The sequence below is a fragment of the Phoxinus phoxinus genome (assembly GCF_949152265.1).
Source record: "Phoxinus phoxinus genome assembly, chromosome: 8".
Taxonomy (NCBI): domain Eukaryota; kingdom Metazoa; phylum Chordata; class Actinopteri; order Cypriniformes; family Leuciscidae; genus Phoxinus; species Phoxinus phoxinus.
The window spans coordinates 11,422,645-11,442,323 of record NC_136883.1 but is presented as its reverse complement, the minus strand read 5'-3'; positions in this window follow the sequence as shown (position 1 = coordinate 11,442,323).

The window sequence follows — 19,679 nt, the reverse complement described above, 5'->3', positions numbered from 1 at the left end:
TCTTTTTCCAACACTTCAAAACTCAAATATTATAATTAGAGCTGTAAACGAGTAATCGCGATTAATCAAATCCAAAATAAAAGTTTGTGTTTACATAATATATGTGTGTGTATTGTGTATAATTATTTTGTATATATAAATACACACACATGCATGTATATATTTAAGAAAAATGTGTTATTTATATATATAAAAGTTATATTTATATATAATATAAATCATATAAAAATATATATGCAGTATATAAATGCAAATATTTCTCAAATATATACATGCATGTGTGTGTATTTATATATACAAAATAATTACACACAATATACACACATATATTATATAAACACAAACTTTTATTTTGGATTCGATTAATCACGATTAATCTTTTACAGCCCTAATTATCATATTTAAATGTTATTTTTAATGTGATGACCAAAACATTATTTGTTTATCCTTCAAAGATTACCCCCATTAATAAAACTAAAAGTTTCAAGATGTAGGAAACCGTCTCGGTTACGGATGTAACTCTCGTTCCCTGAGCAGGCACGCTTCGTCCACAGAAAATGCGTGCAGGTCCCCTACCCTCTTAATGGAGGCCAATGCAACCAGGAGCGCTGTCTTAATTGACAGGAACTTAAGCTCCACTGATAGCAGAGGCTCAAAGGGAGCACTCTGCAGGGCAGTTAAAACCACTGAGAGGTCCCAAGAGGGAACGAGAGGAGGGCAAGGAGGATTTAGTCTCCTCGCTCCTCTCAGGAACCTGATGACCAGGTAACATACACTTTCAGTGTGGAGGGAGACAGCCTTCGCTCCAACCCATCTTGCAGGAAGGAAAGCACGACACTGATCGGGCATGTTCTGGGGGCTTCTCTGTGAGAAGAGCACCAGAAGACGAAGAGGTTCCACTTCAACGCGTAGACATGCCTCGTGGACGATGCTCTAGCAGAAGTGATGGTAGCCACCACCGCTGATGGTAGGGTACTCAAACCTACAGGAGTAAATCACGCACATCTTATTTTCAAATACGGGTGCTGGATCACAAGTATGATCCATGTAGTAGTAAGTAACATATCCGCACACCGAATCTCAGAACATCGTAGTGCGATTAGAAATGGTGTGACATCTAGCCCTGTGGCTGTACATTTCATGAATGCTAAACACAATATATCTAGTTTAAAATATGTGGGAATTGAGAATATCAAATGTCCTCGAAGGGGTGGTAATGTGGATAATTTACTTTTAAAGAGGGAACTATTCTGGATTTACACATTAAACACTTTAGCTCCCAGAGGCCTCAATGAGGATTTTGATATTAGACCGTTTCTAAATTAATGGATGATTTGAATAACAATGTGGTTTCTTTGATTCTCTACTTGTCTAGTTTCTCTATAGTCTCTTTATTTATAGGTATAGTATCTTTGAATAGCTTGTTCCTCTGTATATAAATAATTAAATGCTGAATTTATAACAGATGCTTTTTTTACTTGTCTGATCAAGTTTAAAAATTGTCCGAATCCCCATCTAACTTTTACCTTAATATGGATTTTTTGAATAATGTTTTTGATTCTCTATGTCTTTTCATATATGGTTTTCCTGACATACGGAAAGTCTCTTTGAATGTCTTAATTCTTTCTGTACAAATAAGGTAATGTTGAAGAAACAGTTGCCTTGTAGTTTTCTGATTAAATGATGTACCATCTGATATGTGTTCTCTTACGAGAGATACTCTCGTACTGCGTTGTCGTAGCAACGCATTGGGGAAAATCCTTTTCCACGAGAATACTAAAGCAAAAAATTATCCTTAATTTTGTATCAATGTAAAACGCATTGCCACAGCATACAGACCTAGGCGAGACGGCTCGCGCGCCTATTGGCTGCTGTGCGGCAAATGCTTAAGCCAATGGAGCGAGCCCATGAGTGACGTCACACCCAATTTCGCTCACAGGCTTATGAACTCTGAGTTTTAATCCTTCAGCGAAGAGCACCTCATCGCTGATCCGAGCAGAGAAGCGGCGCCGTCGAGAGAGCACATCAGCGGGAGAAGTCACGACAAGCCACCTTCGTCGCCTTCGTCGCCTTCCAGCTGCGCGTTCCGGCGCTAATATCCTTTCACTGTGTTTGAGTGTGTGTGAGGTCGCCGGCGCGACTCACACTTTTTCTCTCTTTTGTATCTAGAGCGGCGTCTTCTTCGAGATGCCTCTCTGCGGTTCGTGCAAACGAACCACGCTCAGCGACGGGGACCGCCACGTGATTTGCGCTTCCTGCCTGGGCGAGGAACACGCGGCTATCGCCCTCGCGGATGGCGGCTGCCATCACTGCGAACTACTGCCTCTGGCGACTCTGCGGACTCGCCTGGCGTCGTTCCAGGAGCCCGTGTTCTCCGCTGTTGTGGCGCGCCGTAAAAAAACGCCGTGCACAGCGGAACCCCAAACCTCCGTCAAGCCGTCAAAGTTCGCCGGCGCGCCCGCGAACTGTGTCTCCGGCTTCCTCAGCGTCGATACCCGACGGACAGCGACCGCAGATTGCCGCAGCTTCCGTCGACGACATCGATGACATCGCTATCGACGACCTGCTGAGGGACGAGGACTCGTGCTCGGTTTTGGCTTCCGGCAGCGAGGATTGGGCGAGCTCTGCGGACCTCGCGCCCCCTGCCCCCACGCCGAAAGGAAAAAGAGCGAGCATCGAGGCGGAGCTCATGCGCGTTCTCACTCAAGCCACGGCGAGCCTTGGCCTTGAGTGGGTTTCGCCCGAGCAGCCCGCTAAAAACCGACTGGATGGCTATTTTCTGCCCGGGGAGAAGTCGACACCTGTCTCAAAGCCCGCCCCCTTCCTTCCTGAGCTTCACGAGGAGGTCGCGAGAGCTTGGACTTCCCCGTTTTCTACGAGGACGAGGTCATCTGTTTCCCTAGCGTTCTCCGAGGTCGACGACGCTAAAAACAGAGGCTACCTTTCCCTCCCGCCAGTCGAAGAGCCTATCGCGGCCCACTTATGCCCACCCTCCGCTGGACGGCGGGCTAAGATGGCGCTGCCTTCAAAGGCTTGCCGCACGACGTCATCCCTGCTCCGTCGCGCTTATGCCGCCAACGGACAGGCCGCGTCAGCGCTGCACTCCATGGCGACGCTGCAGATATTCCAGGCCGATCTCCTCCGCAAGCTGGACGAGACCGTTTCTAAATTAATGGATGATTTGAATAACAATGTGGTTTCTTTGATTCTCTACTTGTCTAGTTTCTCTATAGTCTCTTTATTTATAGGTATAGTATCTTTGAATAGCTTGTTCCTCTGTATATAAATAATTAAATGCTGAATTTATAACAGATGCTTTTTTACTTGTCTGATCAAGTTTAAAAATTGTCCGAATCCCCATCTAACTTTTACCTTAATATGGATTTTTTGAATAATGTTTTTGATTCTCTATGTCTTTTCATATATGGTTTTCCTGACATACGGAAAGTCTCTTTGAATGTCTTAATTCTTTCTGTACAAATAAGGTAATGTTGAAGAAACAGTTGCCTTGTAGTTTTCTGATTAAATGATGTACCATCTGATATGTGTTCTCTTACGAGAGATAAAAACGCCGTGCACAGCGGAACCCCAAACCTCCGTCAAGCCGTCAAAGTTCGCCGGCGCGCCCGCGAACTGTGTCTCCGGCTTCCTCAGCGTCGATACCCGACGGACAGCGACCGCAGATTGCCGCAGCTTCCGTCGACGACATCGATGACATCGCTATCGACGACCTGCTGAGGGACGAGGACTCGTGCTCGGTTTTGGCTTCCGGCAGCGAGGATTGGGCGAGCTCTGCGGACCTCGCGCCCCCTGCCCCCACGCCGAAAGGAAAAAGAGCGAGCATCGAGGCGGAGCTCATGCGCGTTCTCACTCAAGCCACGGCGAGCCTTGGCCTTGAGTGGGTTTCGCCCGAGCAGCCCGCTAAAAACCGACTGGATGGCTATTTTCTGCCCGGGGAGAAGTCGACACCTGTCTCAAAGCCCGCCCCCTTCCTTCCTGAGCTTCACGAGGAGGTCGCGAGAGCTTGGACTTCCCCGTTTTCTACGAGGACGAGGTCATCTGTTTCCCTAGCGTTCTCCGAGGTCGACGACGCTAAAAACAGAGGCTACCTTTCCCTCCCGCCAGTCGAAGAGCCTATCGCGGCCCACTTATGCCCACCCTCCGCTGGACGGCGGGCTAAGATGGCGCTGCCTTCAAAGGCTTGCCGCACGACGTCATCCCTGCTCCGTCGCGCTTATGCCGCCAACGGACAGGCCGCGTCAGCGCTGCACTCCATGGCGACGCTGCAGATATTCCAGGCCGATCTCCTCCGCAAGCTGGACGAGAACGGACCCGATGCGATCTGCGTGGCGGATCTGAGAAGCGCTACAGACCTGGCTCTTCGCGCTTCGAAGTCTGCGGCCCAAGCCATCGGACGCAGCATGGCGGCGATCACCGTGTCTGAGAGGCACCTCTGGTTAACGCTCTCAGACATGCCAGAAGCAGAACGGACCACGTTCCTCGACGCCCTGCTCTCCCCTGCTGGCCTCTTTGGGACTTCGGTGAAGGACTTCACCGACAGGTATGCGGAGGTGCAGAAGGCGACCCAGGCTATGAAGCACTTCCTGCCGAAGCGCTCCAGCTCTGCAGCAGGCCGTGCGAAACCGCCCGCTCAGAGCTCACAGCCGAGACCGCCGCCCATCTCCTCATCTCAGCGCCGCCAGACCCAGAGCTCGAGACCGCGCTCTCGCTCTTCCGGTCGCCGCCCCGCGCCGCGTGGCCCGCGACAGAAGGTAGCGTTGAAGCCAGAGCCCCCGAAGACATCCTAGCATTGCTAGGGAAGCGCCGGTGTTCAAGTCCCGCTGCGGCCGGACCCTCACCGAAGCTCACCGCTCGTGCAGTCCCAAGAGAAGTGATTGTACCTGCGATTATTGCAGTCAACAGGCGCGTCTCAATGGCCGCTTGCCTGCACACAACAGCCGTTTTCACGGCTACCCAGATAAATCCATTAAAGAGTGCATTTTCTGGTGTCCCGGCCACGGCCGATGGTGTTTCTTGTGTAGTAAATCTGCCCGCTGTAATGTGCACATCCCTACACACAAACACGGCTCCACATGCAGGGCCCGCGCACATAAAATCGACACAGTTCGATTGCGCGTTAAAAGTAGCACACGTGCCCACTACCCAGTGCCCACTAATGCTACCTCCTGCTCATCGCACGGTTTCTGTAAAAACGAAACCTGCGTGCAGGCGCTCCGCTCCTGCGAGCGATGCTATAAAGGTGGTAAACGTGCCCGGTCCCCAGTGCCCGCGTTCCCACACAAGCACTACGGTTCCCATGGAACCCGTCCAGCCCTCCCTCTCCCGCCTAAAGGCTGTCGAGGGGTCGAGCGCGGACATTCTGCCCGCTCTCATAAGCGCGGCCCCGGCCTCAGATGTTACGAGCAAGACACTTATGTCGCAGCTCGCGAAAGCCGCTGTATCGCGAGTCGATCAGAGTGCGCTTTTCACTCAACCCCTAGCTACACGTGCAGATGCATGGGAAAAGCTTCCCGGGGTTTCAAAATGGGTGATAAACATCATAAAAGAAGGCTATTCGCTACAGTTTCGCAGACGCCCTCGCCGCCACGCGGCGCGCGTCGAGACTTCGGTAGATTCGAACATAGCACATCTACTTCGGGCCGAAATTCAGAAACTTCTGAGAAAAAGGGCTATCGAACCTTTATCTCAGGCTCAGAGCGAAGGGGGGCTTTACAGCAGATACTTCCTGGTACCCAAGAAAGACGGGGGTCTCAGACCCATACTAGATCTGAGGCAGCTGAACAAAGCGCTTGTGAAACGCCAGTTCAGAATGCTAACGACCAGAAAAATCCTCGCGCATGTTCGCCAAGGAGACTGGTTCGTGTCAGTAGATCTAAAAGACGCGTATTTTCAAATACAAATTGCGTCACGTCACAGATTCGCCTTCGAGGGCCAGGCATACCAGTACAAAGTCCTGCCGTTCGGCTTGTCTCTAGCACCCCGTACATTTACGAAGTGCATGGACGCAGCACTCGCTCCCCTCAAACTGCAGGGCGTTCGAGTGCTGAACTATTTGGACGACTGGCTCATTCTAGCCCAATCTCATTCAGAGATAGTGGCGCACAGAGCACTGCTGCTGAGTCACCTCGAGAATCTCGGTCTCACAGTAAACTGGGAAAAGAGTTCGCTATCTCCCAGTCAGAATATTTCTTTCCTGGGACTAGAACTGAACTCGCTGTCGATGACAGCGCGGCTGTCACAACAGCGCGCGCTGCGCATTCAGCGCACAGTCAGCTCATTTCGCTGCGGCGCTGTTCTCCCTCTAAAGGGCTTTCAGATAATGCTAGGTCTGATGGCCTCAGCATCTGCAGTACTGCAGCTGGGCCTGCTACGCATGCGCCCGCTGCAGATATGGCTCAAGGGGAGGGTGCCATGCAAAGCATGGGCCACCGGTCGGCTTCGCCTCAAGGTCAATCAAGCTTGCGTTGCAGCTTTGAAACCATGGAAGTCAAAAGACTGGTACCTGTCAGGTGTAAGCCTAGGGACTTCCTCGAGTCTGAGGGTGGTGTCTACGGACGCATCCAACGCAGGATGGGGAGTGCTGCTCGAGGGCAGACCGCTGTTTGGCCTTTGGTCAGAGCGGGAGAAGCTCTTCCATATAAACTGCCTCGAGATGTTAGCAGTGTGCAAAGCGCTCACTCGCTTTCGTCCCCTGATTATGGGCTGCCATGTACTGATGCGTTCAGACAGCATGTCTGTGGTGTCATACATAAATCGCCAGGGCGGCCTCAGGTCCCTGTCGTTATACAGGCTGACCAGACGCCTTCTGATATGGGCGCGCTGCAACCTCCTTTCACTAAGGGCTGCGCACGTGCCAGGGCACCTGAATGTTGGACCAGATGTACTGTCCAGGAATCGCGTTCCGGCAGGAGAATGGTCGTTACACCCACACACAGTACAACTGTTGTGGAGGAAATTCGGCAGAGCGGAAGTGGACCTCTTTGCGTCCCCAGAGAACGCTCACTGTCTAGAATTTTTCTCAAAAAGCAAGGACGCGCTGGCTCATCAGTGGCCGCGCCGTCCCCTGTATGCTTTTCCCCCTGTCTCCCTCCTGACTCAGGTGGTGGAGAGGATCAGGGAAGAAGGATGCTCAGTGCTGCTAGTAGCGCCGCTCTGGTTGAATCAACCCTGGTTCCCAGCTGTGATGCAGTTAGCCAGCACCGCCCCGTGGCCAGTGCCTCTGAGGAGGGATCTCCTCTCTCAAGCAAACGGCTCGATTTGGCATCCTCACCCGGAGCTATGGTCCCTTCATGTGTGGGCCATCAACGGGTATCCGCTGACCTCCCTCAGGGGGTGTTAAACACGATCACACAAGCTAGAGCTCCGTCTACGCGACGGCTCTATGCGTCGAAATGGTCAGTTTTCTCTGGCTGGTGCACGTCTCGCGGCGTGTCACCCCCAGACTGCGGAGTGACAGAGGTTTTATCCTTCTTACAAGAGATGATGGATAGCGGGAGATCCCCTTCCACACTCAAAATATACGTGGCGGCTATAGCGGCTTTCTCTGAAACCGCGCACGGCCAGTCCATAGGAAGGAACGATTTAGTCATTCGGTTCCTTAAAGGAGCTAGGAGACTTAATCCACCCAGACCTCCCACAGTTCCCATTTGGGACCTTTCCACGGTGCTGGACGCCATGAAGGGTCCTCCTTTCGAGCCTCTTCAGGAGATTGATATGAAACACCTGTCACTCAAGACGGTGTTTCTCCTGGCTCTCGCTTCAGTGGAGCGCGTTGGGGACTTACACGCGCTCTCGGTGAGCGCGTCGTGCATGGAATTTGGGCTTAATGACTCCAGAGTCGTGCTCAAACCTAAGCATGGTTACGTTCCGAAATCCCTAAACACACCGTTTAGGGCGCAGGTTATTTCCCTGTCTGCCCTTCCGGTCACCGGGGATAGTATGGACGAAAATCTCATCTGCCCGGTTAGGGCGTTGAGAGCTTATGTGTCACGCTCCTCTGCTTTCAGACAGACAGAGCAGCTCTTCGTTTCATTCAGTGGGCGTCTCAAGGGACTGGCCACTTCGAAACAGAGCTTATCCAGATGGATAGTGGACGCTATAGCTCTAGCGTACGCATCCAAAGGCATTCAGTGCCCTTTGGGTGTTAGGGCGCACTCCACGAGAAGTATGGCTTCTTCGTGGGCTTGGTCGAGTGGGATTGCCTTACAGGATATTTGTATGGCGGCAGGCTGGGCCTCACCGTCTACATTTATCAGGTTTTATAACCTTGAGGTACCCGCCTTACAGGCCAAGATATTTGCGGTTTAAATAGCCGTATTTGTTAGACTGACTTTTCAGTCGTCTATTATGGCATAATTATGCTGATGCTGCTGAGCGCAGTTTTTTCTGTACTGATCTGCTAAGCGCAGTCAACTTTATACTGATCTGCTAAGCGCAGTCATCTATATACTGATCTGCTGGATGCAGTCACTTTTGTGGGAGATGGTGGTTAGAACCCACCTCTTTCAGGATTCTCTGTGAGTCCTAAAGGTGATTATGTACTGTATGAACCCCAGCTCAGTGCTCTGGGTCTATGGTGTCGGATCACTGCACACACGGCGTCTTACAGGGTGTTCCCCAATGCGTTGCTACGACAACGCAGTACGAGAGTATCTCTCGTAAGAGAACGTACTCGGTTACTAACGTAACCTCGGTTCTCTCTAGAGAGAGGAACGAGTACTGCGTTTCTTGCCGTGTATGCGCTCTGGTTGCTTTCGCTTTAAAAATCAGAGTTCATAAGCCTGTGAGCGAAATATATAGCCCTAAGCCACGCCCGTTTCGGCGGGACGTGAAGCAGGAGGGCGCGAAGTGCCCTCATTGGGTGTGACGTCACTCATGGGCTCGCTCCATTGGCTTAAGCATTTGCCGCACAGCAGCCAATAGGCGCGCGAGCCGTCTCGCCTAGGTCTGTATGCTGTGGCAATGCGTTTTACATTGATACAAAATTAAGGATAATTTTTTGCTTCAGTATTCTCGTGGAAAAGGATTTTCCCCAATGCGTTGCTACGACAACGCAGTACTCGTTCCTCTCTCTAGAGAGAACCGAGGTTACGTTAGTAACCGAGTACGTTTTACACCGGAATAAGAGATAGGGTTAAAATATATATGTTAGACAATTTAACAGAGGGAATCAATATGCAAATATGTTAATATATAATTCTTAATCTGTGTTGGACACGATGTATAAATATGTAAATATCAATGCATGTTGATGGGTGTATCCAATTTGTGTGATGGTGTGGTCACGTGATACAGACTTTAAAAGTTAACTGTTTGTATACTTCCTGTTAGTCTGAGGAAGGGCCATGTGAGGCCCGAAACGTCACTAATAAAAGTCTTTGAATTGGGAGCTTATTCGGTGTGCGGATCTGTTACTTACTACTACAGGGTACTCAAACCTGCCTCGTCCCATCCAGGAGCCACACGTGGAGGATCCAAAGATCGGGACGAGGGTGCCATAGGGTGCCTCGTCCCTGAGAAAGGAGGTTCTTCCTCAAAGGAATTGGCCAGGGAGGTGCTGTCGCGAGGAGTACAAGTTTGGAGAACCAGGTCCGGGTGGGCCAGTGCGGCACAACCAATATGATCTGCTCCTCGTCCTCCCTGATCTTGCACAGGGTCCGTGCAAGAAGGCTCACTGGGGGAAACGCGTACTTGTGGAGGCCCCGCAGCCAGCTGTGTGTCAGAGCGGGGGATGGAGTCTCCATTCTCCAGGAAGAGGTTGAAGTCGTGAGAGCTCGTCGGCTGCACAGTTCAGGTCTCCCGGGATATAAATGGCTCGAAGCGACCTCAGATGCTTCTGACTCCATAGGAGGAGGTGACGGGCGAGTTGCAACATACAGCGGGAGCGTAGACCACCTTGTCGGTTGATGTACGTTACAGTCGCGGTATTGTCTGATCGGACTAGTACGTGGTGTTTTTTTTTGTTTTTTTGCTGGTACGTCAGCAGTGACTGCGCGCGCTCGCTCGTAAGCTGCGCGCACATGGCAACCGAGTCGATCTCCATACCGAGAAAAGAGATCCTCTGCACAGGGTGAAGTTTTCTCTTCTCCCAGTTGACCCGTAGGCCCAGACGGACTAGGTGCCGGAGCACTAGGTCCCTGTGTTCGCCACAGTGGAGCAGGTAGATCGGGGTGTGGATGAGGGGACTCTCACTCTTTCGAGATCACTGCGTCTCGACCGTAGTGTCACGATGGCCATGTTTCCGCAATGAAAACATGAGTCATCCATAAGCGCTGCTTTGGCATGCTCTAAGCCCAAACACGCAAAGCAACGATTGTGCCCATCTAAGTCAGATAAAAGCCGACCACAACCAGAAGTGCACGGGCGATGCATCTTTAAAAAGACGTGCCACACGCTGCTCTTTTAGATAGGAAGAAAATCTCCGCAGATGTTGAAGCGATCAGAGAGAGAACACACACACACTGGCAGATCACTGCTCAGATCGCATGGAATGTGCACTCGCTGGAACTCGCTGTCACACCAACACCTGAAGAGAAGCTCGTCTCGAAGAGAAGTAGAGTTGAACTCAGAATGGCTTGTGGAGTGAAGAATACACTTGGCTCCGAAAGCGAAAACATATCTAACACTTATTTAAAAATATTTTATCTTTTAATATATATATTAGTGGTGGGCATAGTTAAAAATTTTGAATCTAGATTAATCTCACTGTAATCTTGGAATTAATCTAGATTAACATGGCTCATTTGAATTCTGCCGGAGGAATTCAGAATATGTGTGCTACCCAAATAATGACTAAAAGTAAGTCTTTGAGAACGGGTTTCTCAGGTGGCACATTAGACCAGGGGCTCATCTCCTGTTTCCAAAATGCATCACAAACTGCTTGAGAAAGCTGTTCTACTATGATAATTGGTGATGAAAACAGTCGCACACCGGACGAGAAGCGCCGCGTCGCGCAGCGCCACATTTTTTAAATTCGAACACATTAGTCTCTATGAGTGTACACACCGGCGGCGCCATTCGGCGTCTGTCCACGGCGCCCAGCAACGGCTCAGGACCGTGTTTAAAATCCTGCCGCGCCACAGAGCGTTTTATATTAAATTTACATTTATTTGTCTCAAATCGTTGTTAATGTATACACTGACTTAACTCTGTGCTGCAATATACATTTAGTTTTACATTCATTCACAGAAATCAGCTGCTTGAATGAAAATTGCTGATGTTATGGGATTTTCATGTGATATTCTCAAATTCATTCAGTTAACGGACGCTCTGAGGTAAAGTGTTCAGATTGCAGATTTAGCAACGATTGTATTTAATTGTACAGTATAATCATAACATTATCTTAATTCCATAATGTCCTTAAACATAACAATTTTGCTGGCCATAAACTGAGAAAGTGCCCATCTCGAGATGTCCTAAACGCGACGTGGCACTGCGCTGCACTTCTTGTCCGGTGTGCGACCCCCTAATCTTGTCGAGGTTTCCATTGGGAAGCTTCTTAAAAATAAAATTTCCCTGAAGCAAACCCGGCATCTTCATAGCTGCATCCATGTTAGCACGTCACATTTGATGTGGTACTTTCACAGTAGGCATTACACACAGGTTCGAAGACTCGTTCTTGCCCCCAACAGGTCAATTCGGCTAGGTATACATCCGCGCTAAAATATAAAGGTGAAAGTCATCATAGCTTGCGTAGTATAGACCCAGCTCCCAACTTTGAGAATAGATTAACGGCGATATTTTTTTATCGCCCGATAAGAGTCTCACATTAACGCAGCACGTTAACGCCGATAACGGCCCACCACTAATATAAATATATATATATATATATTTTTTTTTTATCAAGGACATTTCTTTGTTTCCTTCAAAAAAACAAACCGAACCGTGACACCACTGTGTCGTATCGAATCGAACCGTGAATTTTGTGAACCATTACATCACTATTTACTACAGATGTTGATCTACCTCAATGTTTGCCTTGATTGTTCTACGTTTACACTTTTACATGTAACATTTTATTTAAGTTCAAGAGTTTCTTTAACACTAACTTTTTTATCTTAATATAAGACATACATTTTATAAAAAAATTTACTGCTAAAACTAATATAATTAGTTGATTGCCTTAAAATATATATATATATATATATATATATATATATATATATATATACATATATATATAATTAGGCCTACCGAACGATATGAAACATTATATTGTGACCTTTTTTTAGCTATATCGCACAGCCCTAACTAGAAGCATAAGTAACAATATTCAATAATATTTGCTCTAGCAACCACCAGTACAGTACTGAGAGCAAGTTGCTAAAACGAGCATATTGCTGATACCTGATAAGCTTAGCACAGCATGTGACACACCAGATATAAGCCTACAGCCATGTTCCAAATAACGACTGGGCTAAATAACCTTAAAACAACCATGTTTTCAATAGCAACTAGATAGACTTTAGAACACGCAGTGTTTTTAAAGCAAGCATATTTCCAATACACTATAGCTTTAAGAACACCGTGTTTCCAAGAACTAGATAGACCAAGCGTGTCGGAGACCCGGCAGAATAAACGCTGATCTGACTCAACTGAATAGTGACTGTTTATGTCTTTTTAGCTCTGTGCCATGGCAGAAATTATTCAGTTTGCACTATGAATTGTTATTTCCTAACAACTATCACAGCAAGCTGCTTTGAATCTGTGCTGCATAGTGCTGAAAGCACAGCATGTGCAACGCGAGCAGTTGCCAATAACAACAGATAAGTAACGCACATAGCCAATATAATCGCATAAGCCTAGCAAGAGCATTTTAATGAAAAATGACTAGATAAGCCCAAGCAACATGGATAACATTAGCAACAATCATGTTGTCAATACCCTGATAGCTTTTAGCAATGAGCATTAAAAAGGAACTTAGCTTAGCTTCTTGAAAACTTTCAGAGATGAATGGAGAGTTAATCAAATCACATCGAGTGATTCCTGTGTCAATAATGCAGAGATGCGAGCAGTAGGCCCAATACCTGAGATCACTTCCAAATCAGGCAGCTTATGATCAATGCGGTCAACCTCGTGTTCAAGTTCACAAACTTGAATTAATCTGAGGTGAAATCCTTGTGGGGAACGGATTCCTCTCGCTAAATGCCCGATTGCATGATTCCTTGTGAGATGATGCGGTTTACCTGCCAAATTTCATAAATTGGCCGTCCCAGAATCCCTGTTCACCAGTAACTGACATAATGACCGTGTTACCCCTGGTTTCCGCTCGTAGTACTGCATTAGTAACCATGCCGATAGACGTGGACAACTGCGTAGTGTGTAATGTCTAGGTGCACGCTGTTGTTGTTTCAGTCAAACATTATGGACCATGGCAAGCAGACTTTGGGAAAAAAGTAGAACAAAACGAGGATCAATATCAGCGTGGCGTTTTCGAGATGCCGAGAGCTCCACGTCCTTGACAAACTTCAACTTGACAGAGCTCTTACATGTAAGTTACTCTATTAGATAGGTGAGCAAATGTACATAAAACTAATCAATGTTATATAGTTCAATGTGATGAAATGTTAGAATATGATCTGTATGTTATTCCAATGTTGATCTAGCTTACTGCTAGTCTCATATAACCCACAAATTAACACATAGAATAACATTATAACTTTCAACACACTCAAATGCAGTTTAGTGTGATAGTGTAGACCAAGTGAAACAGTGCTGCGTTACTCACAAGTTTCTTTCGTCTAATAAACTGAGCTGTGTGTAGTGGTAATTCTGCACTTGCGGTTAGTTCGGTAGAATGAAATGTCCTTATTCTTTTATATCCGCGCGACTCGCGGGATTCACGTGTGTCGCTGATATCTGTCTCTTATTAGCAATCGCGCCCTGCTTCACACCACGGTCATATTAAAAACATCAATGTATTCACTCATCCATAAACATTATTAGATCTACCAACTTGACGACAAGCTCCATAATTCCACAGGAAATTTTGCGTCATCAGCCTATGCCTTTGTTAATGTAAGAGGTTAGCAACCCCTAGCGGCGGAAAAAAAAATACATATTGTATCTTTAATTAGCTACTGAGGAACGCGATAACTGCTGATAATACTGAAGGAGCTTATATATACAGTGATAGACATTGTATTCCTATAGGTAGATGTGTTTCAGCTGAGAGTCAGCTGATGCAAGCTTGACTAACGTGACCTGCCAGGACTGATGCTACGCTTAATTTTCATGTCAAATTTGCTTTTGTTAAAACTATTGAGAAGATTTAGGGTTTAGTGTAAGGTGTACAATATTTTAAAAGGTGTACAATATTTAAACATTTTAGCGCCACTCCTTGGACTGTTCAATTAAGAATTGCGGTGATATGTACAAAAACCATAGTAATAAAACGTTGCCAGATTCACATTAATCTGTTTCGGATAAAACGGAACACACTTTTAACGGCCACTCACTGGACATTTCACCTTGAAACTGTCGCAAAAATGCAACGTAATATTATTTTGTAGAAATGTTGAGCTGTAATAGTCAAAATACCAATGCGCACAAACTTTATTTACAGTCCTGTTCCCAATGTACATACTATGTACATATCATAGTAATTGCAATAACTACCCCTAAACCAAACCTTAACCCATGCAGTTACCTGAGATTAACCCAGTACTTTCTTAGGTAAGTACACTGTAAGTACACAACTTAACCTGTGTTTTTCACACACACTCTTGTTAAGGAAACATTACATAATATATTGTGCTCATTCCCTTCCTGTTATCTCTGCACTGATTGGAGGGCAATTACAATTATAAATCAACATATCATTAGATATTGCTGGGATTGATATGACAGCATGAAGAGAACATTTTGTCTGCTCACGAATAATCTTTGAAAACAAAATATTCTATGTAAAACTACTTTCTCTTATCCCCGGTTATTAAGCCATTCGGAGGATGATTTCCTTAAAAAGTATAACGTATATCTCAAATTTACAAAGTATGTCTATAAGAATGTAATTGTAAATGTAAATAAAGCTCATGAGCCATAAGGCCTTTTTTTTTTTTTTTTTAGCTTGACTGTGGTTGCAATTTTCTCTTGTTGTATAGAAAATATTATGTAAAACATTTCCTTTCAGTTTGGATGGATATGATTGTGAATAAATGTTCTTTTTTTAAAAAATGTATCTTGAAACCATATAGTTTCTATCTTAAAAACAGTTTCTAGCACCCGTAGAAGAGCTAAAAGGCAAACACATATTGGTGTCGTTCTCACCAACTCAGAACTCACACCTGCATTCTTATCTTTACCTTTATGGCTTTATAGATCTATCTGATCTACACTGTAATCGTGTTCACATGTCAGATCATAAATGATCAAGACGTTTCTCAAGACCCAAATTGCAGATGTTTTGTTTTGGGGTTTTTTTACTGCCAGTGACCCTTCAAGGATAGAAGCTTTTAATAGTTTCAAGGGGTTCTATCAGCTTTTAATCACGGCAAGGGTAAATTTAGCTAATCATGTTCATTTAGTGAATCATCTACTTGTGATTAAAAGTTGATAAGAGAAAATAAGTTTTCTGCATGTACAGTAAAGCACATTTGGATTAATATCTGAAGTGTTTGTTAATACTGGTGATGTAGTTTTGTAATAGTCTTTAAATATATATGTATATAATGTAAATATAATGCATCGGAGGTCTTTATATATATATATATATATATATATATATATATATATATATATATATATATATATATATATGTATACGTACATGTATACGTATATATATATATATATATATATATATATATATATATATATATATATATATATACATACATACATGTACATGTACATATATATTTAAAGACCTCCGATGCAAAAGCCTCTAAAGGCCACCTCTGTCAAAAATGGGATAATAATATTGAGTGGATGCTCTCCGCACACGTTCATCAAATACTTTCACTTCAAACTAACTAAATCCCAGCCTCAGCCCATTCAGAAATGCCGGTACTTGGGTACAAATAAAAAAAATATGATATCAAACTTATTAATTAATTTTACATAGATGGAGAAATCAGGTTATATCCACTGACAGGTTATATCCCTGTGAAGCTGCTTTGAAACAATCTATATTGTTAAAAGCGCTATATAAATAAGGTGACTTGACAGTTATGCTTCAGTAAAACCTTTTTTTCAGGTTGTTTGAATTCAGTTATAATCAGTAATCTTAAATAATTTATTTCATTTCAACAAAACCAGTTTTTCAGGTTGGTTGAACTCAGTTATAATCAGAAATCTTAAATCATTTATTTAATTTCAACAAAACCAGTTATTGTAAAGTGTTACCAAAAAAAAATTCCAGTGTGGGTTATATTATTTAAAGTATGAAAAAATGACACGAGGCACTGTTTTTTTTTTTACACCATGGCATTCTTTAAAAACCGCTGTCAGTGAAGGTTTATCAATCAAATGAAGGGCCACACTGATGCTTTACCATGCATCCCTCCACATGCCCACCCAGAATGACATGACAGACTGAGCGTTGTTTTCCTTTTTCAGTGTACTCTCTACTGTAGGAGCTGTTTTCTCACTGACTTCTCACTGAATTTTTAAAAAAAACTCTAATCTCAAAGTTAAGATGCTCATAGTTGTCAGTAAACTGTAACCAGTAATATGTTAGTAACCAAGTCCCCTAAACAGCCTTTCCATTTTTTACAGAACAGAACAAGTTGCCAAGAAGCTACAGTAGAATAACATGCAAACCTCAAGATAAATAGGTATAAATCTTATATTGCAATTATAAAATAAAAAAACAATCTGGTGGATTATACCATGTAAAAGCACTGGTCACATTAGAAGCATTTTATTGCAATTGGTAATCTCATCAGTGCCCTGATTGGAGGACTTTGCTGAACGGCTTCTCTGTCTGATATTATTTGCATCACTGTTTGAACAACAAACATTATTGATTTTATTGATCACTGTCTTTTAACAACCAAAGGTCTTACAGATGACTTTGAATGCAGAGGTCTGAATAAAAGAGAGTCATTTACTGAAATTTGTAAACTCATTCACACAATGTATAATCCTGAAAAACAACAAGACATTTTTAAAGCATGTGCACATGTGAAAGCCTGTTCAAAACTTAATTGTCATATATAGTTCCAGTCTTAGATGATAATTTGTTCCCAATAAAATATGTGATATGCAGTAGCAGCAAAAACACCTGGTTACCTAGCTCTTGTATCACAATATTGTATACTGTAATTTGTATTATAAATACCTATTTTATAAATGTAATAAGGATAATAGAATGTACATCATACTGAAACAATTGCATATTATTATTGTTGCAGAGGCAAATTGATCATCAGTCCATCAATACACAGTTTGCATAAAATTATTCTTCCTTAAATAGTCTATGTTTGAGGTGACAGGAACGCATCATCAATAATGCAAATGTCCCTTTAGCCAGTCTGAGGAAATTAGGGGCCACATTTAGGCTGTGACACAATACTCAATATGCCGTCTTTACTCAAGGTCCTGAAAACAAAGAGGGCTAACTTATTGAAATAAGGTGTGGTGAAATGTTAACCGGAATAAAGAGCTTTTTACACTTTTTGCACACATATCTTTGATATGTAAAATAATACAGCATATAAGGTAATTATCATAGATCATTAATAAATCCCAACACACACAATAAAAAAAAACATACTGTTTCTGCAAATGTAAATGAACAAATAAAAACAAAACATATGAAAATACCCCAAATATACCTAAACAAATAATATGTTAATAATGTCAACTGAAGATAGTTTTTATATAGGCTATGTCTGTTAGGCTAGTGTTGCTTCACCGGTTTGACTTTTTATTGTGTGGTAATAAGAATATAATGTTTAATCTCCAGCTTGATCCATACACCTCTTTTAGTGACGATACCCAAAATACCCTGCTTAAATCACTGAAATCGCTGGAATTGGCAATAATGAGCATCAGTGTGAGGCTGTCTGCCTGTCTTTTCTGCCAATAACACACAATGCAACAGTGTCAGAGAGACAGACATACTATTGGCTAATGCAGTCGTTTTTGCATTCTCTAATCTGTAGTTTGTGACCTCTGGTTCAGACATTAACATGCTAAAACAAAGCATTGATGAGATAAAATAAGGATTCAAAGCATGTCTGTAGAAGCATTGAGAATGTTTACAGTTGCATATACTTTGGAATAAAACAAACTGTATTAAGTAGACAACAATGAGTTAAAGTGTTTAAAGAGACAGTATCCATTGAATGAGTTTGCCCAAACATTTCTCAATCCCAATAACATGAATAACAGCTTTTTTTTTAAAGAGCTTGACAGTCCCTTGTATATGCTTTGTTTTACTGAAAAGGAGCCTTTAAATATATCCATGAAAGAAAGGATAATAAAGGGTTTGGAATAATATGAAGGTTGATGACAGAATATTCCTTTTGGGTATACTTTTACCTTAAAGCGCCCAAACTAAATTACAATTTAATAGATGTATTAAGCTCTACTGACCGTTCTTTATTAAGAATGCCTCTCTGGTACTATACAAAAAGGTAAATTATCCAATTCACCAAGTTTTTAATCTTTTTTTTGTTCATCATCAAGACTAGTGATACATGGGCTGCGTTCCAAACCGCATACTCAATGAGTAGGTACTTAATTTCAATAAGTACTTACTTAACGAGCGCTAAAAGAGTAGGTACTTTATAGCCAAATCTCGTTAAGTATGAATGCGAACCGGACATCTGCCATGTTGACGTTATCATGTGACCTACGCCACGTTATCACAAGTGCAACAACTTAAAAGATTTGAACGACACATTTAATTCATCTATCTGTAAATATCTTGATATTGATTAAACTTGCTCATTTTATGGTCTTTTTAAAGAAACTGCTGCCCATTTATTTTGAGAATACATTTAGGGTTGATTTAAGTTCTTATATTTAACCCTACTTGACCCACCGTTTTATCCTTAACGATATTATTTATTTTTATTACGAAATCTCAAAATTGTCATCTCTTGAATATGTTGTTAATTTCTTTATTTTATATCCAAACATTTTCATCCACAAGCAAAAGTGGCTTACCGTGACAAATACTGACCGATACTTAATTATATTACTTTTTACTGAAAAAAAATCAATAAAACAAACAAAATGTAATGTATGTCATTGACATAGCTATGCATGAATACACTCTAGATGTGTATATTGTGAACATATCTACATTTTCATTCAAACAATTAATTAAATAATGATATTTTATTTACTGACAACAATGATAAATATTAATAAAGGAGTAAATGAATGAATGAAAATCACCATCACACAATAAACAAATGCAAGTCAACACATGAAACAAAGCTTTATTCAAACTACAATCATGTATATAGGCTACAGGCACTGAACCACATCTACTGCCATCTCAACACAGCGGTTCCCATTCTGCGGCTTTATTCTGATGAACCAGCGGACCGCCGGAGGTGAGCCGTGCCGGAGTGCCGGAGGTTGTTGCGTGATGTGTTGTGCTTCACAATCTGAGGCAATAAGGGCCGATGGAGAGATGGAGGGTCTCGTCCATGGCACGATCTTCAGCTCTGTGCTCCTCATCCTCAGTGCTCACACCAGTC